Source organism: Agelaius phoeniceus, chromosome Z (genome assembly GCF_051311805.1).
Source record: "Agelaius phoeniceus isolate bAgePho1 chromosome Z, bAgePho1.hap1, whole genome shotgun sequence".
Classification (NCBI taxonomy): Eukaryota; Metazoa; Chordata; class Aves; order Passeriformes; family Icteridae; genus Agelaius; species Agelaius phoeniceus.
Genome location: NC_135303.1, coordinates 174,206 through 198,040, shown reverse-complemented (window position 1 = coordinate 198,040; position 23,835 = coordinate 174,206). Strand labels below are relative to the sequence as shown.

Genomic DNA, 23,835 nt, shown 5'->3' with positions numbered 1-23,835 from the left:
CATCTTGAATACCACCGCATCACTGAAAAGCAGAATGCTTGCCTCTGCTTTTGGGCTTTGGAGCTATTTTTTCATAAATGCACTTGGTATGTTTGACTGGATGGAGTTTTTATGACAGTTCAAACTAGCCTAAATTTTGGAAGCTCATTTTATACCATTTCTGAATTGTACCCGTGCACTAAAGTTGAGCATTTAAATGAAAACCAAAGGCTGTTTGCTCAAGGAATGCCAAATCATCTGCATTTATTCAGCAGCTGTAGAGCAAGAGTTAAGGAACAGCTAGGGTCTCATAAATGCTTTGGTCACCTATTTATTTGGGACTGACCCCATTGCTTGCAAGGAAATTGGCCAAATGGTAAGCTAATTATTAAATTGTATCCCAAATTAGTTGTGCAAGTCAGAAAAAAGGAGGGCTTTAAAATTTAAGGCTCTGTGTTTCATAGGAATGTTAGCTCAGTGTGTTACTTCTATGTCTAATTGGTGCAAATTTCATTGGATTTTCTCTGTTTTGACAAAGATTGGATGTAATGCTTAATTTTGTAGCTACTGTGGAAGATTATACTGTTTTTTATAAAGTATTACTATGTCTTTAATGCCTTAAAATCTCATCCAGCAGAGGAGAAGTTTTGAAAACAAGTGTTGTTACAAAGTTGTTTTAACTCAGTAAAGTATCAGTCTTCAGCTTTTCTTGACAAAGTTTAGGAGAATTCAGAAGAGATTGGAGAGTGAAAGAAATACATGTGTACCTGGAAGGGGGATGGGAGAGACTTCTTTCAATATCTGTCTGGTTCTGAATGGGTGGTTTGAGTGTTGGACTCATAGATAAGAAATGTGTCTAGGCATGGATGGATGGATGGATGGATGGATGGATGGATGGATGGATGGATGGACAGAAAGAGGGACTCCTGGAGGTCTGTGGCTTGTAAGATGTAAGGAGATATAGCATTGATACAAATATATCTATATGTCCATCAGGGGTCTGTGCTGGAACCAATGTTATCTAACATATTCATCAGTGACACAGACAGAGGGACCATGGGCACCCTCAGCAGATTTGCAGGTGACACCAGGCTGAGAGTGCCATGACACCCCCGAAAGACAGAGCCATCCAAGAGGGACTTGGAAAATGCCTAGAAGTGGCCCATGGGAATCTCAAAAAGGCCAGATGCTGATGCTGCACCTGGTTGGGGCTACTTCCAGGATTGATCCAGCCAGAGGACAAACAGACTCAGAGCAGCCCTGGGAGGAGGGCTTGGGGTGCTGGTGGGTGAGAGCTGTCCCTGCCCTGGCCGTGTATGCTGGCAGCCAGAAATGCCCTGTGCTGGCCTGACCCCCAGTGTGGGCAGCAGGGCAGGCAGGGGCCATTCTGCCCCTCTGCCCTGCTCAGGTGAGACCCCACCTGCAGAGCTGCCTCCAGCCCTCAGGCCCAGCACAGGGAGGATGTGGAGCTGCTGCAGCCGGGCCAGAGGAGGCATCCTGTTTGATCAGAGGGCTGGAACACCTCTGCTATGAGGAAAGGCTGACAGAGCTGGAATTTTTCAGGCTGGAGAAAGGAAGGCTTTGGGGTGACCTAACTATAGCCTCTGTCATCTTCTAAGGGACTGCTCATCCAGGATTTACACCTGGCCAAAATGAGGTTCAGCCAAAAGCTGTTTTGGCTGGTAGTTCTTTCTTTACCGTGGTTTAAGCACTTCTTATATGTCTCACATTGCTACTTAGAGTGTTGAGAGCTGATTGATCACATTTGTTAGAGTAAAACCTATTACAGAGGTGATGCTGCAGAATTCAATATGGATTTCACAGAGGTTCTCCCTGTGATGTTACCGACACTTGAGCAAAGGTTCCAAATATTAAATTTGCTAGTTCTCCTCAAAAATATGGAGTGGGCTTTATGAACACCAGGTTCTAGAAAAAACCTGCCATTAGTCTTAAATATGCCAGAGTGACAGCTACAACAGAACACATTTTTCAAGACATTGGGTATTTATATCTTTAATTTGAAAGTCCTGTAGAGTTTTCTATCAACAGCATTCATAAAATGAAGATTTACATGAGCATATCAGGAGTCTTCTAAAACCTATGCCTTTTGATAGGTTTGTGGAGGAAATTGTCTATCTGCTATACTTTCATATTCTCTTTCTAATAGCCATAGGAATTGTTTTGTGCTGGTCATGCACTGGGAGCACCCAGAACTCCTCATCACAGTCTGGGCCCGTATTGTATGCCTGAGTCATGGTGCCTGCTCTGAGGCTTCCTGAGGAGCTGAAAGGGCTGTGCAGGCTGTCAGGAGCAGGAAGGATTCAGTAGCAAGCTATACTTTGTAATGTGCAAGGCATGTCCATTACAGTACACTTGCTGGTACATTTCCCACTGTAGTTCTGGACAGATTCCTCTGTTTTCTTCTGTAATAGAAGTAATATTTTCAGTCACAACTCTTTACCCAGCCTGTTTCCTTTGTGGGACAGGGAATTTGGAAAAGGAGACACATTTCTTGACCCTATTTCCCTTGTAAGCATAAGGTGCATATTGCCATGGGACCTTAATCTGTGGTAGGTATCTCTGAAAATCAGGAGCTGGGAAATGGTGCACAACAGTGGTTATAAGTACTAGGCCCAACAAATGTCGGCAAGAACACCACCTATTCTGCCTTCTCAGAGCTTTTTTTGTGGTCTGTGGCCTGACCAAAGCTGTGGTAAAATCCAGTTATTGGTTTAGTGTTCTGTGGCTGGGATGGGCAGGGGATGATAGGCTATCAATAAGGTAACAATCTCTGGAGAAAGGTCAGCTTTGTGTCAGCCCCACTTCAGTGGTAATGCCCTTATTCATCAGAGAAATCCTGCCAGAACCACCTCCTGGTCCTTGCTCCCCTCAGTTCAGAAGAGCCTAAGCCTCACAGATCTGTGATGGCATTTTCAATGTGAACTGCTCCTTACTGGAGGAGGAATGGCCAGCCTTACCTCTGGTCTTCTCTTGACATTCAGGAAGTTGCATTGCTTTTAATTTATTAGCTTTTTTTTGAGTGCTTCTACTCTTCCTTGTTTCATACAGGCTGTCCTGTGATGTATGTGAACAAACTCAGAGAATGAACCTGAAAGCCTTGGGGGCAACATATTTTAGTATGCTAGGCAGTGTGTTTTCCACTGTAAAAGTGAGGGTTAATTGGATAAAAGTCCAGCAAATATCCTAAGTCTGTGTTTGGTGCTATTATGCCTTGAGGTCGATCTCACTTCTGTGTTGACATTCCAGATTATAAACAATTTTGTAACAGCTTCAGTATAATGAGACCAAGAGCTGCTTAAAACACTGCCAAATGAGTTATGGTATCCAGAGCAGCATTGGTGGGAAACATCTCTTCTACCAGGAACTCTTCTGGTTGTGTGTGTGGAGCAGAGCTGTTAACACAACTGCTGATATTTCAACACAGAATGGGGCTATTGTAAGGCTGAAAAGTGGGTAAATAACTTAAAATATGAAAACCACGAGTTCGAGCCAGGAACACTTGTGTCTTTCTATAGCTGTATCTGCTGTTCAAGCTTAATCTTTATGAGAAGTTCTGAAGTAATCTGGGGAACTTAGTCTCTTTCATGGTGTCAGTCTTAAATATGTAAGATTATAAAATAATTTATTGGAAATATGTCTGAGAACAGAACTATGATTACAGTTTTTCATTGCTCTTGTTACTAGGTTGTGGTGTGGATGGCAAAGCATTGTTGAGATTTAAGATGGCGAAGATCCTCTGTGCAGTTGTTCGTGGAAAATGTAACATTTCTCTCTCTTAGCCAGCTGGCAGATCCAAACATGGGATAGATCTTGAAAATTAAAGGATTGCTTAAACGTTGACACTCATGCTAGTACTTGCTGCTAAGGAGAAATGTAGTCACAGCTCTCAGTACCACTTCATCCACCACCTCTGTTGTGCTGTGGATCACCAGCGAAATCTCTGATTAGAGAACCATTTGCTTTCTTTGCATTGTTTTTATGCCACATTATACAGTAAGTTTAAAAAAACCCTTCAGTCACTTCATGCTACCACAGTGTCTCCATTTACAAGCCAATGACATAGACCCAGCACATTGCTGCTGTTGTCAGCAGTTTCCAAGCAGCAGTGATTGTTACTAATTATCTCCAGATGCATTTTTCCTGCTTTGACTTGCTGATTTCAGCATGGTTGGTGTCACTTTGAGAGGATAAAGCCACGTTAAACTGATATCTTTATACGGCTCTCCAAGGCTGCACTGGGGGTGGATTGATGAACCCGCAGCAGCCTGGCTGTGTCCAGCAGCAGGGTCAGTATGTTCTTACAGAGCCAGGAGTGGCTGTTGACCAGGCTCACCTCACCCAGGGGCAGAGAAGCATCATTTACTGCACTGGGCTGTGATGGGAACGCTGTATCACTCCATTAAAAGAAGTGTCACAGGGCAAGTTTTGTCAGTGTCTAGCAAATGATGGAGTAGAGGAGCCTGGTCTTCTTCCATGCTGGGACATCTCTATCACCCTTGGCTCACCTGCTCTTCCTCACATGCAGGAAGACCAAGACTCTGCCAAGTATGGACAAGTTATGTCTTATCTTCTGCATTCAAACTTGCAGCCACAGCTTGTAGTGTTAAGTTCCTTGCTTCTTTTTGTGGTCAGCCTTGTAGACAATGGCTCTGGAGAGCCAAATCCATGGACTTTGCTGCCTATTTTGTATGCACATCAAAAGGGTGAGAAAAAGAGAACAAGAGCAGGATCAGCATCAGTTTATTATTTGGAAGAGATGGAGAAGGACAGACATTCCCAATGGCTGTCATCTCCATTACCTGCTCTGGCTTGCATTGCTGGACTCTGCCACTAGACATAGGTGATCCCAGATGTGAAGCTGAACTGAACATAGAGCAGACTCCTCCACCCCTGGGAAGATCAGCCTGACCTTTTCATTACTGTAGATGTATTCAACATCTTAGGTGTAGTACATTGTGCCAGATAGTTAGTTATTCATGTGTGGCACAGATCTGTGGCTAGTGCAGGTAACAGGGATGTGTTTAGCAATCTATATTCCTGGAATAATGTTCTGTTTTTTTAGTTAGGGAAAACAGTTGCTAAAATGGGATAAATGCAGGCCAAAAGACATTTCTTTCTACTGTTCTGTGGTGAAATGCAGTGCTCAGTTAGCCTCTCAGTCTGTTTTTCCTTAGGAGTGCTCGGTCTCATCTGCTCATTGAGTCTTCACGCTACTTTGTTTGTGCCATCATGATGTAACTGCAATTTATGAGCCATTGTTTTGCCAGCTTTTGTTGAATGGAAGGTATTATTTGTCCCTTCTGAATCTACGTGTGAGATGGTGGAACTGCATGAATTCTGATGCCTTCAGTAGGAGAAAAGAAGTCACTACTCTAAAATCCCAGGCTGAGCTCTTGCCAGGATTAAAGACTAATGTATTTCAGCACTTAGCTCAATGCAATCCAAAAGGACTTGTTTTTTTTAACAAGAAAACAAGTGGCAATAGGATGCAGATCACTTCCAGAAGAGTGGTAACAGATCATTCTCAGCCTGTGGATAGAGGATACATCTCTAGAAGCCAGGCTGGAGGGGTCTGGGGAAACCCCCTGACGCCACAGGCTAGAGTTTAGGTGTTGAGTTTGGACTCGACACCTACTTTTTTGCATAGCCAAGTTAGCTGGGCTGGGTGAACTCCAGAACTTCTTTCTAATCTCAGCTGCCCTGTGTTTCTGTGGTTGACTCTGTGGTTCCATGCTTTTGGGTAGAGCTGTGTGTCATTGCTTCTTTGGTGGGATTAGGCCTGGGGTGGCTGTGGGACAGCCTGCAGTCCATGTTACTAGGACCACTGGTACCTTCTGGGTCTGCCTCTACCAGCCTGGGCATGAAAATGGAGCAGGTGGGTAAGGAAGCTTTCTCATAATTTATTTTGCTTTTTGTACATGATTTTAAGGGAACATTTTAGAGATACCACAAAACATGGAAGGAAAATATGGAGGTTTTGCTTTCCATTGCTTCATTTTTGGGGGTGGTGGTTTTGAATCTTTGTATTCTTTTCCTTTTTTCAGTCAGAGAATCATTAATTTGGGAAAGGTCTCCAAGATCATCAAGTCCAACCACTAATCCAGTACTGCCAAGTCTATGATTAGCAATGTCTCCAAATGCCTACATGTCATTTAAATCCCTCCAGGGACATCACTGCTGTGGACAGCCTGTTTCAGTGCCTGACAGCCCTTTCAGTGCAGACAATTTCCCTGATGTCCAATCTAAGGTTCCCCCCTGGTGCAATTTGAGGCCATTTCATCTTCTCTTATTGCTTTCTAGTGACCAGGGAAAGATACCAGCCTTCAAACTCCTTCCCTGGGATTCTTGACCTGGCTGAACCTCTCTGATGAAGATTGTAAGGGCTGTGTTCCTCTGGTAATGGCTGGGAGAGTGTAAGCAGAAGAGAGGACATTTGGGTTGTGTAAACATCTTGAAATGTGGCCTATTTCTTTTTATGGCTTTGGAAATTAGCAGTCTTAGGGGTACACAAGAAAAATTAAGAGTTCAGTCTTAAGAGTATGTGGTGAGGTGTGCACATCCAGGTAGAATTGTTGTGGTGTGATGCCATGGTTTGCCTCAGATGCCCCAGGTTTCTCCCTGAAGATTTCTTCCCCAGGTGTGTCAGCCACCTCTCCTTTCCCTCCCTCACCCCTCCCAGCACTGTCTGTCAGTCCTGGCATTCCAGAACAGCGCTGAGTGATTGGCACAATTCAAAGATGCCCTCCACCCCTGGGGGGCATTGGGCCATCCAGGTGTCCTTTGTCCCTTTGTCCCTCCCCTCCTGGACCTGGCTGGTGGCTCCCTGCCCCTTCCCTGCCCCTCTCCCCGGGGTTAAAGGAGCAGCAGCCACGGGCTCAGGGAGTTCTGTTGGAGCTGGTGCTGCATTCAGAGGCCTGAGGGCCAGAATAAAGCTCTGGATCCAAACCCTCCATCAGAACCGACTCCTTTCCTTCACCATCCCCTTAAAGCTTCTCCACCAAGGTAAATCTGAGCTCCTGCAAGCCTGGGCTTGTCTCCCAGTGCCCAGCTGCAGCACCCAGCTGGCCAAAGGTGTCTCTGGGGTGAAACACCAACATCCAGCTGGCCAAAGGTGTCTCTGGGGTGAAACACCACACATCCAGCCAGCCAAAGGTGTCTCTGGGGTAAAACACCAGCATCCAGCTGGCCAAAGGTGTCTCTGGGGTGAAACACCACACATCCAGCTGGCCAAAGGTGTCTCTGGGGTAAAACACCACAGTTGCTGTCTTTTGGTCGAGCAGCAAGGGCCAGCAAGCCAAGGCACGTCCCGTCTGGCTATATTGGTAATTATTCCAATATATAGAATATTTAACCAGTCTGAATAGGTGAGGTGGAGTGTGGTCACAGACTGAACTCTTTGGCCAACAAAAGAAGGAAAGGCTGACTTTCTGTGCTGGGTCTTAGCTGGGTTCTGGGTACTCACCCCACATCAGAACAAAGTCACAACCTCTTTCCAAGTTCCACTTCTCTTTAATTTTTAGTTTTGCTGTGCTTAAGACTAAAGTTTAACTCTGCTTTCTGATGTAGTGCTGGCAGGAGCCAAGGAAAGAATGCTTTTCCTCTGTCTCGAGCTGGATTTGATCTGCCTTTTATGGACCATTTTTGATGGGCATCTGAGACAACTATGTAATTTTTGTGTCCGGTTGAAACAATAATGTGACATTTAGGGGCAAAACCAGCTCCGAACAGATGCCTTTGAGGAATACATATCGAAACAGAACTTTTCTTTCTTTCATGAACACCTGATGTTTACAGTGAAGACTGCTATTATTTTAGAGGCGCAAAAGTGTGATACAGGGTTAGTAGTTCATTAACAAAAAGTAAAAATATGCCTTAATAATGATGGGGAAAGCATTATGAAATCTGCTTGTGGCAGTTCCTGGGGGAGAAAGGGGATGTTTATTTTAATTTGTACATTACTGTAGTCAAAAAGAATGAACCTAAGAATCTCCTATCTAGCTGATTCAGCAGTTGTAGGTTGTTTATTATCATGAATTCAGGTCTAAATCCAGATCTTGCTGACCACAATGAGAAACCTGGTTTTATTAGAAAACACTATTTGTCCATTAAACAAGTAGCAGTTACTACTTTGTATTTTAAGAGTGACTGGGACAAAAGTGTAGTAAAAAGAAGATCTGTTGAGGAGGATGATAATTTAGGTGCCTTTGCAACTGGAAATGCCAAGGTCTGGAGAATAACAGTGTGGGAAAACATAAATTATCCTCTATCCTTTATACTCTGTCTTTTCTGAGAAGTAGAATTTCTGTGCAGAGATAAAATAGATGTTTATAGAGATTTGAAGACCCTCTCTCAGACATTTTTGAGCTTCCTGTCTTGGGAGAGAGAAAAAAGCAGAGATCATAAAAGCACAGAGGAAATTCCCACTGTTGTGAAGTGTTACACAGGCCTGTTGATATGTGAGGCTGGGAACAGCCCACAGACTTTTTGTCTCTGCTAAGATGAAAGCTAGCAGTCTATTTGTCCTTGTAGTGCCAGCATGGTGATGGAATAAATCTACTTTTTACATTTTAGCTGTGGATTCTGGCCCCCTTGGTTACCTGCATATATTTGATTCTCACAGTGGCACAGCACTGGACTGTCTTTGCTGATGTCTCACCATTTAGGAGGTCTGTGGTTGGTCATCCCTGGACCAAGAGCTCCAGGTGGAAAGAAGAAAACACCTTGTCCAAAGAATTTCTGCATATAAGGTTGGGGATTCTCATCAGAATGTGCCTGTTTCTTTCCAGTGGCTATTGAGGGAAGGAGGAGTGGTTAGTTTAAGCTGGACCTGCACAGGTGGGATGGACCTGCCCTGGAGAGAGAAAGAAGGGTCACCTGAAGATACTGGGGAGAATTGTTATCCAGCTGGTAGTCAGCAGCAGTTTTACAGTTGTGCTTTCACCAGCTTACAGAAATTTTTTCAGCTTTCACCAGCTGAAAGAAATTGCATTATTTTAAGATTAAATTTTTTTTTCAAAGAAAAGTTATTTCAATTTGTACTTCCTGTTCCAACTCTCTGAAATTAGAGCAAGGGTAACTTTTCCACAACTTCTTCTTTCCTTCTTTTTTTCCTCCCCTCCTGTCCCAATCCTCAAATTAGCACAGTTTTGAAGAAAGTAGAAAAAAAATTTAGATTTGTTAATACTACATTTTTCTTCTGGAAAAATGCTTTGATGTTTTTTGTTGTTGTTGTTGCCTAGTTGTAATAACAATAAAAAGTCTTCTTCTGAGGCTATATACAGGTCACACAACCTATTATATAACCTGTCCCTACCTGGAAACGTTGATCTTGTTTAAACATGGAACATAATCACAGAATTGTACTTTAGCTTCTGCGGGACTGTTTTGAAGTGCAGATTGGTGTTGGTAGATGGATGGTTTATAGTGAAGAGTTATGCTAAGAGTTACAGCTTAGTTTCTACATTTAATGGATAAAAGGGCAGATGCATTTCCCAGTAATCTATTCCTCACGCACAATAGGATCTGCCATGTTAAAGATTTGAGAAAAGGCCACATAAACTCCTGTGTAAAGCAGCCAATCTGAAAAACAAAAGTGTAATTTTTAATGAGAAGACAGAGTCTAACTGCGACACTGTTGAGTTTTTCCATTTTTATGAATTCTTATCTTGCTGTTAAAGAAGAAGTGCATTTGAGAAAGCAAACGAGGGCACTTGTACCCCACTAAGACCCAGGCTATTAACTGCCTCTTTTGATGATGTACAGCCTGGCTCTGTTGGGAGTTTGGCTGTGGATTTAAATGTTGAATTTAACTATGGTAAACATATTTTGGTGCAAAGCATGTATAATAACAATTTGCATTTACATAGCATCTTTTACTTAAGGATTTTGCAATGTCTAATTAATTAAATCTGTTTCCCCCTGCCCCAAATACCACTGTGGTATGGATAATAAATGCAATTTTAAATTGAGTAGCTATAGCAGGAGGATTAAGACAAGAGGGTTCTGGTGCCTTTGTGGTGGTCCTTATTGTGGTGGGCCTAGGGCTTGTTCTACAGGCATACTGAGCAGCCTCATCTTGTGCTCACAGTGGTCTGAAGCACCCTGAAAAAAAAAGGATGTCAAGCCAGCTCCATATTGGTGGGTGGAAAGGGCTCTGCAGGCTTCATGCACAGTGTCTCATGCTGGTGTTGGGGTCCTGGGGATGCTCACACGCAGCTGTGCCACCCACCCACGGCAGCCGGGGGGCTCAGGTGCTCAGGGCTGGCAGCTTGTGCAATGGCTAGTTCAGCTGACAGGTAGAATTTCTCACTGCCGGATGAATGCTGAAATCTGTTGTAGATCTCTAATTTGGAAATAATTTTTTAAAAAAAGAAAATAAAGAAAGGAAAGGAAAGCATTCTAATTAGCTTAAATGCTTCCTGAATTGCTTTTTCTTTTGGCCCACAACAATAACAAAACATTTGAGAATTTCTGTGCAAGCCACCAAAATGATATTTCCAGGTGAGTAGCAGGATGCATTGACATCTGTGCTTCTGCACACCACAATAATAAAATCTAGTGGCAATCTGAGTGAGTCTGCAGAAGTTGTTTCTAGGACAAGGTAATTGTTCTGATGGCAGCTGTTGAAGACCTCTGAAAGATATTGAGGCGCTGGAATGTGTCCAGTGACAATTAATGGTGCCGGGAAGGGTCTGGCACACAAGTTTTATTAGGTGTGGTGAGGGAGCTAAGGGGCTCATACTGGAGAAAAGGAGACTTGGGGGGACCTTCTGTCTCTCTACAGCCTCCTGACAGGAGGGTGGAGCCAGGTCAGAGTCAGGTTGTGCCTCCAGGGAACGAGAACAGGACAAGAGAGAACACGGTCTCAAGATATGCTGGGGAAGGCTTACACCAGGTATGGGGAAAACATCTTCAGTGAAAGGGCTGTTCAGGACCCTGGTGGAGTTGCCATCCCTGGAAAGATTTATAAGCCATGTGCATGTGGCACTTGGAGACATGGGCTATTGGTGTCCTCAGCACCGCTGGGGAATGGCTGGACTCGGTGATCCTAGAGAGCTTTCCTGATGTAAACAGTTCTGTTATTCTGCCACTGATGACATGCGGCCTTTATTTGCTTAAAAGGAATTAATTCTTAAATGATACCTGACCAGTTAGAGAGAGATTATGTATTTGCAGTGAATTGACTATGAGTTGTCAGACCAGTAGTTTTGGGAGGTGAGTAGAGGAAATAATAAAAGAGACAAAGCTGGCTTTTTGTGCACCCTGGAGCAATGGAGAGCATGCCAGGAGGATACCTTCTGTCTGCTGTGTCCTCACACCTTCCTACCATTAGGAAGGTGTGAGCATAACTTAATTTCTTTAATCTAGGAGAAATCTGGGAGAAATGTGGGTGAAACAAGATGACTCAAGGAAGAAAAACTGCAAAGTGTAAAATGTTCAAAGTCATGTTTTAATAATGCTGAAGTGTATTTTTTGAGGAAAGTTCTTGCTTGCACTCTCTATTCTTTGAAAGAGCTCTTCCTGTAGTTCTGTCCCTGGAAAACACTGTGTTAGCCAAGAACAGAGATTTTATAAGCCTATGTTTGTTTTTTTGGTTTTTTGGTTTTTTTTTTTTGGTTGGTTGGTTTTTTTTTGTTTTGTTTGTTTGTTTTATTTGTTTTGTTTTGGGCTTTTTTTTGCAATGAATCATTATTTCTTTAGGATTTCATGTTACATTAAGGCAAAAAATGTGTGAATTTTGGGTTTTGTATAATTTCTCCTAAAAATGTTGAACTGTAATAAAAAATACACAAAAAGAAAAATGAAGTAGAAAAAAAGAAAAATGTCACTGGCACTTCATCAAAATACAAGTTGCCTGGCTTTGAGCTGCTTGATAGAATTGGCACATTTACCAGCAGTGAGGAATATCACTTGTGGAAATCCCACAAGAATCAGCAGGGATGGGGACTGCCTGTGCTGCCACAGATTTGACACCTGGCTTGGGATTTTCACACAGATGTGGCTCAAAAGTAAATTCAGTAAAGAGAGTGAAAGGAGTGTTGGGGTCCCTCTGGAATTTTCCTGCTTTTCTCTACATTCGTTACAACAATCTGAAATCTTTGAGCACAGCCCTGTGATGACATTATACCTTTTTTGAACACTGACTTCTGAAAAAGGCTCATGTATCAGCAGTATCCCTCTAAAGAGGGATGTGTGGGTTATCTCCTCCCCAGCTGGCTTAATCTCTGGCACTTTTGGGTCCAGACCTTGTGGTGTCCCCAGATGTTAGCATCCTGCTAGGGGAGGGATGGTCCTCAGCCACTGGGACTTAAAGACTGCACAAGTGTGTAGTGTGTGGAAGAATGTGGTGGGGAGGCAGCAGCTGCTGCTACATCTGCACTAATTGCAAGGTCCATAAGAGGTGGGGTGATGCCTGGGGCTGTGGATAAGGCTGTCAGCAAATCAGGTGTTTGTTGCTAAACAGAGACCTTGTTTTTGCTCCTTCTGTCCTTGTTAATGTAGTTATATGGCACATGGACACAAGCTATTCCCAGGCCTTGGTGTAGCCTTGAACAGGTCTGGTAGCTGTTCACACTGTAGGAAAATTGTGTCCTCTGTTGCCTGAGCTGTGTATGCTAGCCCGTGAAGGCAGTTCCAAATGCATCCAGGTCCAGCTTCACCCCCATGCTGATGCAGAGACAGCCAAGCTGTCTGGTATAGACACTGAATCACAAACTATGAATCTTGTGGAACCAGGGCATGGCCCAGCCTAGCCTGATGACAAAGCCGCATCTGGCCCCTGAGTTCTCTGCAGAGCATTGTCCATCTCTCCTGTGGGGCTGCACTAGGGATGGTCATGGTAGGAATAAGGGAACACTGGCAGTAACAGAGACACACGGGACATACATCACACCTGGCGCATGAACATGCGGTACAGGGTTGCAGAGCACACTTCTGCTTTGTGTGTCCTCGCCTGCAGCTGCTGAGGCCACACCAGGAGATGCTCCATGGATCCCTATGTCCTGCCCCAGAGCATCCCAATGGCTCACTCTAGAGAGACCAGTGTTCATTTGGCCAAAAGAGGTATAGCTGCTGTGGCCTTCCACTCATCCATGAGTGCATCCTCCCTACTCAGGAGACAGATTTTATCCATCTCTTCTGGGGACTTCACTACCTTCAAGTCTTGATATTAATTCAGGTTTTCATGAGACCTGATCTTAAGTTCTTAACATATGACTAGGCTATCACTGGGCCCTACTGTGACATGCATAAAGCAGCTCCGTGGTGCTCTGTGTGATGTTGCCTCCCTGCCCTGCCCAGCATGTGGTAGACAGGAGTGCCAACCCCTGTACTTGACCCCTTGGAGAGATGGAATGCCGCTGCTCCTGTGCATTGTGTCACACAAGGGCTTGTAGACCACAGAGTTATTTCTGTGCTTTCCTCTGCAAGACACTGCCTGCAGACCCTCAGCACAATGCTCCCCTTCTCTGGTGGCTGCTCTGAGCTCTTCTGGCTGCAGCTGGCCTCTGGTGCAGCCGGGGAGGTCCCTCCTGCTGGGTGGATACAGAATGAATTTGCACTCCTCATGGAGGAGAATGCACTGCCATGGTTGTGGGCATGGTGCTCCACCAGCATCAGCTGCTGTCATCTCCTTCATTCCTCTGTCCCCACATAGTGGCATAAAGTGTTTGTAGGCAGCAGGGATCAGTGGTGGCACCACAGGTCTGGGAGAGGAGGGGAGTGAGTGTGAAATTTGGCTTTCCCTCTGGGACACTGTCCCAGCCCCTCCTCCCCGTGGACCCATGGGAGTGGTACGGGCACATCAGCTTTGCTCAGCATCACATACACCCTGCAGAGAACAAAGCAGCTCTGCCCCATCATCCAAAGTGCTGTCCTCAATGTACTCCTTTCTCTGACCTTTCTAATTATTCCTGCCCAATCTTTCTTCATGTTTTCTTTTAATTATTTTCCCCTTTCTTCTCTCCACGTCTTTCTTCTCCCCTAAAACTCTGACACTCCTCTCTGGTGTATTGAGAATGTGAGTGAAATTGAAGGCTGGAACGTCTCAAGTCTTTATGATGATGAATTACTTTCACTGCCAAACCTTTTATTGTCTGTGATTTGGAAAGAAGGGAAGCTGATTTATTGTGGCCAACTGTCATGCCATTTAATACAGTTATAAATCCTGACACCATGATGGCCACCGTTGGCTAGGGACACCCTCTGGCCACTCTCCTATCCTGTTTTTGTCCATGGTCGCTGTCTTCAGCTGAGGAGCAGGCAGGTCAAAATGTGAGCTGGGAGTTCCCACTTGAAGGGTAATGGCTGAGGGTCAAGCAACCCCCAAGTGTCTCACCCAGACACAGGCAGGCTGCACGGCCCCCAGGTCTTGGGGTGGGTGGAGATGTCCCAAGGTCCTGGGCATCCCTACAGCATCCCCCCATCGTGGTGCTGGCCCTCATGGATTGCTTCAGTCCTGCCTGAATGTGGCAGAAGGGAAATATCACACGGGGCTTGGAGCAAGATGCCTTTCCACAATCCCTTCTGTTCTCTGGCCTGACCTCACTGGAGGATGCTTCCCATAAAGTAATCCACACATTTGTTATTTTTTAACTACATGGTGCATCAGCTGAGATACATATCTCACTATGTTATGAGATGCTATCTACCCAATAGAAAGCTGGGAAAGAGATGGGACTTGGAAATAATTTGGTTCTGCTGCTTGGTGGGGCAGATGAAAAATGCAATTTTGTCTCAAAGTGATTTCAAATGAGATGTTTCAGGTTCCTTCAGCTAAACAGAGTAAAACATTTCAAACTTGACAACTGAGAATATTTGGTGGAAAATACTGAAACCCCCAGTGTGTCAACATTTCCATAGCTTCACTATTTCCATCAGAGAATCTAGGTAAAGTGCCTGATTTCAGCTTTTTATCTTATTCCAGGATTAAAAAACCATTACTTAAATAGCAGAAAGATAGCATATAGGTTGTTGACTTGGACTTTGTTGAACACTAATTAAGATGTAAAAATTGAGGGGGTACATATTTGTTCTGTGAGGAGTAGAAAAACACTCATGACATTAGCAATGATGCTTGGATTGGAAATGCCTCCATCTCAGATGAATTCCAGATGCAGATCATAAATATTGATCTTTGTGAGATGAAAAATTTCAGCATGAGTTTAATGGTTTAGTGTCAGTGCAAAACAGACTGGTGGAAGCTGTTGGATTTTCTTTTCCTCTGTGCTTATGTAGCAAGCCGAATACCAGTTGTCAATATACTCATGTCTTCCCATTTCTGGATGCACCAGCAGGCTGCTGGGTCCTGTTCACCCATGTCAGCATTGACAGGGCTCACCTGCATGGGCAGGTGCCTGTCTGCATAGGAGCAGGTAGGACAGTGAAGCCCCGGGTTGCCTGGCATCTGGCTGAGCATTGGCACTCCTGGCACAGCAGCACTGCACTGAGCCTGGCTGGACACACCATGGTCCTGAGCAGGGATGGGATCTGCCAGAGCATCATCAATCCTTGGGTGCTGGCAAGGGGTGCAATGGTGTGGCTTGGGACCAAAGGGATTCCCACTGAGGCAGGGTTGCGTGCTCTCTGGGCTTCTCCTTCTGTTCTTGCTGCTCCCAAAAGCTCTCTGCGTGTCAGTGCTGTCCTTTACAAGGTCTCTGGAAAGCCATGTCCTCCCCTCTTTCCTGGTTGCTTGGCTGGATCAGCTTACCTGCTTTCCCACACGTGGCTGGGAATCATGAAGCTGGGGATCATCCCAGCCCACCAGGACATGGCAGGGGCCCAGGGCTCTGCAGCCTGAAGGCTTGCCTGGATAGTACCCTCTCCAGGCCACCCTGTGTAGTTCTCAGACCTGGGTGCAGTGTCATCCCAGCTGCCAGGCTGGGAGGAGGAGGTGGGCTGCCCTGCCTCTCCTGATATGACATAATGTATTGTATCATGTCATGTCATGTCATGTCATGTCATGTCATGTCATGTCATGTCATATCATATCATATCATATCATTAGTCATACAGATGCCCTGAAGCAGCACCTGTACCAGTAGGACCTTTTGATGCAGTTCATATCACAGCAATCACAGCACAGCACATCCCAGGCAGCGGCAGCCCCTCTCATGGTGGGGTGGGATATCAGGCCATCAGCATTCTCAGTGCCCTTCATGAAGTGGCCATGGTGGCATCTGGTGCTTCAGAGGCCATCACCATTTTTCCTTGCACACTTTCCCAGTGCCTGGGAAGGTCCCAGAGGTGACTGCACGGTCTGGTATGAGCCCTCTGAGCTATCTGTGGACAGCAAGGTCTTTTAGCAGGTCTGTGGGATGAATCCTGAAGATCTGAGCCCCGGGGAAGGAGGCCCTCCCTTGGGAGCATTGTCTCTGTTCCCAGGGCAGCTACCAGCCTGAGCCAAGGCTGTGGACCCCAGTAATGTGCAGGACCAGTCCTCAGGGCTGGCATGTCCCTTTTCGTAACTGTTAAATGTTTGTTAAATGGGCTGAACATGTGGGGCTGGCAAAAGTCTGGATTTCCATCTTGTGATGAGGCGGAGGTTGGAGCCAGCCGCCTCTCCCCATACATGCCATATTTGTGGTGCATGCCATTCATTTTTGGAAGCATCCATGCCACCACAGTGAAATGCTAACAATGCTACTTTTCATACTACAGGTCCTACTGTTTGGGTTTTCCCTTGTACCTCCAAGGAGTTGTCTGGAATCCTGTTAGAGTGAGAGGAGTTCATAGTTCTTGACATACTGATGGAAGTTTCCTTCTAGTCTTCTTGATTGCAAAGAGAAGCTAGAAAACATCTTCTGGGCATTTGTAAAAATCCAAACAGTGGAAAAGAAGAAAAGGGAAAATGTTTTATTTAAATATCTCTTGGTAACTCAGTCCCTGTGCTGATTTTTCTGGGGTGTTTAGCATCTGGCTGTGTATTTACATGAACAGGGATCCCCCAGACCACAAACTTTTCATGCTGCTGATCCTCTTGGTCATCCTGCATCTTTCCAGCAGCACAGTGATTACTGTGGAGACAGTCTCACCAAGCCTGCTGTGCTGCTCTTATTAGAAGTATTGCTGTGCTGCAGAAGGAAAACAACAATAAAGGGAATATGTTGCTTCTGCATGCGTTAAGAGCACTGATCAAACCACAAGAGATCCCATTTCAGACATAATGTGCATTGGAGGGCAAAATTAGATTGAGGAGTAAATGGAGCCTAAAATCTCCATAGCTTTATTCGTCAGAAAGCTGTTTCATTGCGTGGTTTAATTCTCCTATTTCTTTCATTCACTGCATGTAGCATGCTGGCTACGCTACATTTTAGAAATAAGGCAACGAAAAAAACCCTTCTTTAATTTGGCAGTGGTTGTGAGGTGTGTAAGACTGTTCAGACCAAAGATGTGAGGTGATATGAAGTGCAGAAGCATGTTGCTCAACAGCAGAAAAACAGCCAAACTGACACTTCCTACACTTTAGCAGGAAGAGGTATTTTGGTTTGGAATTGTTATTTTATATTTTGGCTTTTGACTTTGGTTTCTTTTGCATTTATTTAATTCTGAACTCTTTAAAGTTGGTTTTATTATTTCTATTTAAAAGTTTTATTTCATTGCTGCTTGTGAATTACACTGCATGATGAATGGCACTCAACCAAAATATAACATTTTGTAGGCTAAGACCTGCCCATTCTTTTTATGTGGGATTTCTTTTCTCTCTGCTTCAAACATGTCAGTTTGACAGGAGGAGGCTAACTGGTCTCTCAGATAAGTAGACATATGGGATTTTTTGCCTTTGTAGGCAACACTTGATGTCGTTTTCAAACTAATGCAAATTTTAAAGAAGAGCACTTGGTGTGCAGTGAATCCCTGCTGAAACACTGAAAACTGCAGATCAGTATAACTGGCACCAGTGGAATGACCAGAGCAGAAGGACAGGCCCATGTGTGTCTTGGTCCTATACACACCTTTGTGTATCTGTGCTTCTAGTCCACATTCACTGCTCCATTTCTTTTCCAGAACCTCTGGAATCTTGCTTGGCTTCCCTCACACTGCTTCAGCAGTTCCCACTTCCTAACTGCCTGCAATTTTGGCTCTTCCTGCCTTGCACTGTGAACCATGGAAATAAGAAGGGGAAGAGTGAAACTTTGATCAGACCTGAAACCCAGTTGAAGACCTCCATCAGTTTCAGTGTTATGTAAGCAGAGCCTCATCTTTGAGATCTCGACTAACAGAAGATCCCATCCTGTCAGGGCCAGAATGAGCTGCCTTCCCCTGCTCTTTAAACTTGATATCTGTGAAGGTGCTTCTCTGCCACACTGGTGGAGGGACAGACCCCTGGACCAGGAACCAGTGGGGGTTTATTCAAGCTTAGGCTGTTGGGTCCTTGTGCCTCTGTAGCCTTTTCTGTGGGTCCCTGCTGAGCTCACGAAGGTCCATCCTTTTGGCTGTGGTGGGGCCTTGCAGATCCAACAACTGTGAAAATATTCAAGATCTTTACTTTGTTCAGGTCTATTTCATATTAAAAAAAACCCAACAAAACCAAACCCACAACAAATAGACAAACAAAATACCTCCTTAAAGAAATCCAGATCTGAAGAAAGTTTAACAACAGAAAGTACTAAATAAGGTAAAACCAGCCCAGAACAGTGTGCACTTCTTGACTGTATTTGTGACATCTTTTGTATCAGTCCTCACTATCTTAAATTTTATATAGCAAAGTAATTTTAATCTTGAAATTAAGATTTAACTTCTTTTTAAAAAGGAAAATCAAATGTTCTAGCATCTTCATAACTTTTTCAATACACACCCATTAACTTCTTGGCATTAAAATGGCAAATGAACAGCTCTCTGCTTGCATAAACTCCAGGTTTACACAATTCAAGTTGTTGGGGCATTTCTGTCTCTTAGTGTAAAGGTTTCTTTATTAAAGGCCTTGTCTGGCACTGGCACAAAGGCAAATGTGACATGCCCTCTGTGGTGTGCCAGCTCCTCCTCACTGTGCGTCTGTTTGGCCCCTCCTTTGGGAGGGACTGTGCTCTTCATTAAGGGAGCAGTTCCCAGGTTTAGGCATGCCGTAGCTGTGCAGGGACATGGACCTGGCTGTGCCAGGCAGACTCAGCTTCCCCCAAAGAACCTTCTTCTGCAGGGCTCTGCTGCAGCTGCTGCAGGATGCCCCATGCTGGTTCTGCCCTGCTGCTCCTCTGTTGTTCTCCAGGCAGGTGTGGGAGGGGAAGGTTCTCACAAAAGGAATTTAATGGATCCAGACCACCACATGTCTGCCCACAAGATCTCATCACCCTTGCTCTCACCTCCATCTGCCCTCCCTGCCTTTTGGTGCCCCCTTGATAGATGATAAAGTTGTGGTGGTGTGTATATGTAATGTGGTGGGATTTTTCCATCATTCTGCCATGCATCCCATGCATCCCCACGCTTCCCCACATCCCTGCGCAGGCAGAGCTCTGAGCACCTGGGACCCTTGCCCTGCCCCTCACCTGGGCTCAACAGAGAGAAACTTTGCAAGGCCTGAAGATGTCATTTATCATGGGCCAGGGAAAGGCTAAATTATGCAGGTGCATTTTAATGTGTGGCTAGTTGTTGGCCACACAAGAATTAGGGTGAGAGTGGGTTCTTGCAAAGATGTTGTCTGCCTGGGGTATTTTTCCCTATTTTCCACTCAGATGCCCCCTCCAATGCATTGTGAGTGTGTGTGTTGGATGAAGGAGTCAACCCGTGGAATTCTAACCTTGCATGTGTTACAGGAGGGATGAGAGAACCAAGTGGTCTTTGAAGATTAAAGTGGATGATGGTGCATCTCAGATCTGCAGAAAAAACTTTCTCATCCTAGCAACCCTAAAAAGTATGTGACAAGCTGGAATATTGAGTTGTTTATAGGGTGCAAGAGCTCTGTTGCTGCACAGAAGAAGGAACAGGAGTTTTATGCAGCAGCACAAAAGAGATTATCCAGAGGAGATAGGACTGAGGGCAGAGCACTCTGTAGCTCCAGGACTCCTACTTAGGAATCACAGAGAAAACATACTGGGGTATTCATCTGTATTTTCTCACTGCATTTTTGGTCTGACAGAAAGCATTGGTCTTCCTTCCTTTCTCCGTTACCTGCCCTGGCTCTCTTTTAAAAGTGTAATTGGGTCAATGGAAAGAATAACAGAGACACCAGCTATGAAAGGCAGCTTTGGAGTCCTGTAAACATCTGCTGCTGCTTTGCAGATGAGGAGAAAAACAGACCCACATCTGCAGCCCCTGTTTCCGTGCAGTGTGCTAAATCGGAATTTTATGGCTGTGATAGCAGATTACGGTGCCACTGTCATGAGCCCTTGCAGCCCCAGTCACAGTGGACACTGCGCATTTCAATACCTCCTCCACTAATCTTTCCCCCACTGCTCCCATTCCCTGGCTGCTAATTTCACGCAGGCACTTAAACATGATGGATAATTGTGTTCTGCTTATCAATGTTTAATTTAAGGGCTGTTCCGTCTGACCTGAATGCCCTCTGCAAGAGCTGTGCCTCATTATTGATTTCATGGTCATACCTGTGACATTACCTGCTTTGTAGGAAGTAGACTTTGACATTCCTGTGAGGCTTTGGCAGCCAGAGCTAATTGTCAGAAGAATAATCGAGTCAGCAAAATCATTACAGGTGATCTGTATGTTACCACTGTTTTATCTGCCTCTAATTAGGTGCAGGAGAGGTAACTCATCACGGTAAGCACACCACACTGGTTTGATGTCCACAAATAGAGCAAGATGAGCACAGGAGGGGAGTTATTCATTAACAGCAGCGATTCAGTGTGTTGGAGTCCTGTGCTGGTGACATCTCCTTTCCCAGTGGAATGGCATGAAATGCTGTACTGCAGGCATCCATGGGATACAGAGTCTGAGCGACTTTCGGCCAGGACTGAATGCTGGGGCATGTGCTCAGTGGCCTTGGACCCGAGTGTGCTGCTGCAATGGAGCAGTATTTTGTGTGTGTAAAACCAGACAGCTCTTTTAGGACATGCTTTTCTCTTGTTTGGGTACTGCAATGCCCCATGCTGTTGCCCTGGGCACACCCTGGGTGATGCACACACATCCCCAGGTGGCAAAGGGATCAAGAGCCAATTGATGGAACTCATCAGGTCTTATTTCTGATGACAGTCCTGTGCATTTGACCAAGACATTTTCTTTGTGGTAACAGTTGAAATAAGCAGGTTAGCATGATCAAGTTCTTCACTGGGCAGAAGAAAAAGAGCTTTTATAAGTGGGAACCAGATTTTTCAGAATAAAAGTCAGTGTTGGTAACCAGTTTCACTGAAATAGGCTAGAAATTTGGACTTGCTGCCCAGAGATGAAGTGGTACCCAAAAAGTATTGCTGCCAATTACTTTTTCTTTCTGGTGTTAAGCAATGACATGCCTTTCTGTAAGGCACCACAGCTTCTTCATATCTGGGGTAGCAGGTGCCTGCTATGGCAGGATGGCTGCCAAAGCCCACCAAAGAGAGAGCAACATGTGCAGATACCTGGGGCCAGCAGTCCTCTGGGGCCCTAGCAGCAGAACAGCACCAGTGCAGGTCCTTTCCTCTGCCAGCGATGTTTGAAGGCACTTGACGAGGGAGGTGCCATGTGACAGGACCAGGAACATGACCACAGCGGGGGTGCCATCCTCCTCCCATCACATTGTGGAGTCTTAGAGACCATGCAAGGTCATTTTGAAGAGAGCACAGTCTAAAGCCAAGTTAATCCATCTGGGAGGCCTTCTGGAAATGGTTTATCAATTCTGCTGGAGCCTTGCTGCAGCTGCTTCTTGGCATCCCTGCACGAAGCCAGCATAAGGATTCCTTGCACACAGAGGTTGCCAGGCAAGGAGCTGTAGAATCCCAGATTGAATGGGATGGTGCTTGGAAGCACCTGCCCAACTCACTGGACAACTCTGTGGGCTGGTGTGGTAGCATCTCTTCATTGCCAGTTTGCCTAGTGCAAACCTGCATTTTTAAAAATAGTTTTCTGGAAAGACACAAAGAGTCAGGTGAGGCAGCAGCCTCTGTGTGGACCTGGGAGGGAGGACTCTGATCTGTGCTGTGGACAGGTCTGTGGGGGATCTGGTTTGGGCACAATGTCTAAGTGGGGCCTAGGGCGGTGCTGGTCTCTGCTGGGTGGAGCACTCTGGTGCTTGGTGGTACCTTGTGTAATTCAGACAGGGGTGTGTGATACTTTGGGTGGCCATTTCAGATGGTCTGATGTCTTGGAATGATACCTGCAAAGAGCGTGGGAGGATTCATCGACACTGCTGGACTGACTTTCTCAGTATTGCTGACCTCTTGGTGTTGAACCTCTGACTCTGAAGAGGTGGCATTACCCCATTAACCCAAAGTGCTGCCTCAATCTTGACCATGCTCCTGAGCTGGTGGCAATCACACACCTGCTGTGAGCATGGGGCAGGGGCAAAGGCCTGGCTTCCCTCAGTGCAGACCATGGTGCATCGTGGAAAGGAAAATCACCAGCCCTGCTGGTGGTTGTGAGACAGTGGCAAAGGGGCTCTGTGAGCCCCCTTCCACCACCTGAACCCCATACATTTTCTGATGTATCCTTTGCTGTAATTAATTACGTGTCCAGTGGGCTCATTTCTTTCATACTGTTACTGACAATCTGTTAGATAAAGGGAAAAAAATGCGTTGGTGCCCTGTGGTATTGAAAGTGAAGGGTTTTCACACTGTCAGGGTAATGAATTCTGCACGGGTTTGAAGCACCTGAGCTTGGGGGAGTCCTTGTGTCATGTGTCTGGGAGTGACAACCCCCAGTGGTTAATTACTGCCATGGATGAGAGCTGAGCTGATAGCAAAATGAGATAATTTCATTAGTAGTTAAATTTGAAGTTAATTGGATTCACGTTTACACACAGTAGTGTACAAAGACACACTTGGAAACGCTCTTTGCCGCCTTTTGATTTTTTTTTAAGAAGGTAGGTGTATTGAGGAATGCTTCTAAACCGCTCCCTTTTTTTCCCTGTGGTTTGGAGGGAGGAGAGCCGTTTGCTGCTGCAGGCTGCTCTCTGCCCCAGCGCTTTTGTCCTGCAGTGGGGACATTTGCTGATGCCCAAGCGCTGCTTGCTTCATCTGTGCAGGGGTTGCTGCTAAGCTCTCTTGTAGATGGTGGCAAAATTTCTTTTACGGAAGAAAATTACTTATTAATGCTTTATTTGCAAAATGATCATTCGCTTTCATTGTGGATGTCGCCAGCTCTTAGTGAATGGAGGGATGGACATTTGTTGACTATCTTCTGTGTGCAGAGCCTTTGACATGTGCAGGTGTGCCCATAGCAGAGGTGTTTGCTCCACTCTCCACAATGACAACACTCATGCTCCCCCTAAGACATTTTCTCTCTGGAAATCAGATGAGTGTTGGGTCAGCATTGCCTTGGAGATGTTCACCAGGACCTGAAGGAGCCTGGTGAAGCAGTCTGGAGGAGGTGATGCAGTAAAAGAGATGGTAGGGTCCAGGCTGAATGGGCACTAGAGCTGCTGTGTGCTCCTTCTGTCATGGAGGTGTGCCAGTTTCAGGTCAGCAGATGCCACTGAAGGTACCAGTGCTGCTGGGGCTACCAGCCTCTCCGTGGGGAGGCTACTGTAGGAAAGACTCAGAAAGGTATTTCGGTACTTGGAGCTTGAAATTGTTGGCAGAGGTTGTTGGAAAAAGATTGTTGGTTACCTTGGAAAATCCTGCTAGGCTCTGCTCTAGTTGAGCTTCTCTATAGGCTGGAGCTGGCAGCTGAGCTGCTCTGTCCTGCACAGTATCAGCACAGCAAGGCAAGGAGGCAGCTCTGCCCAAAGATACTTCTGCCCCATCTTTAACTCTGCACAGG

General features: G+C 45.4%; 1 protein-coding gene across 7 annotated transcripts in view; it reads left to right on the top strand.

Moving 5' to 3' along the window:
- PAX5 (paired box 5) overlaps positions 1-23,835 on the top strand; it is a 133,500-nt gene that overhangs the window by 74,155 nt on the left and 35,510 nt on the right. The window lies entirely within an intron of this gene.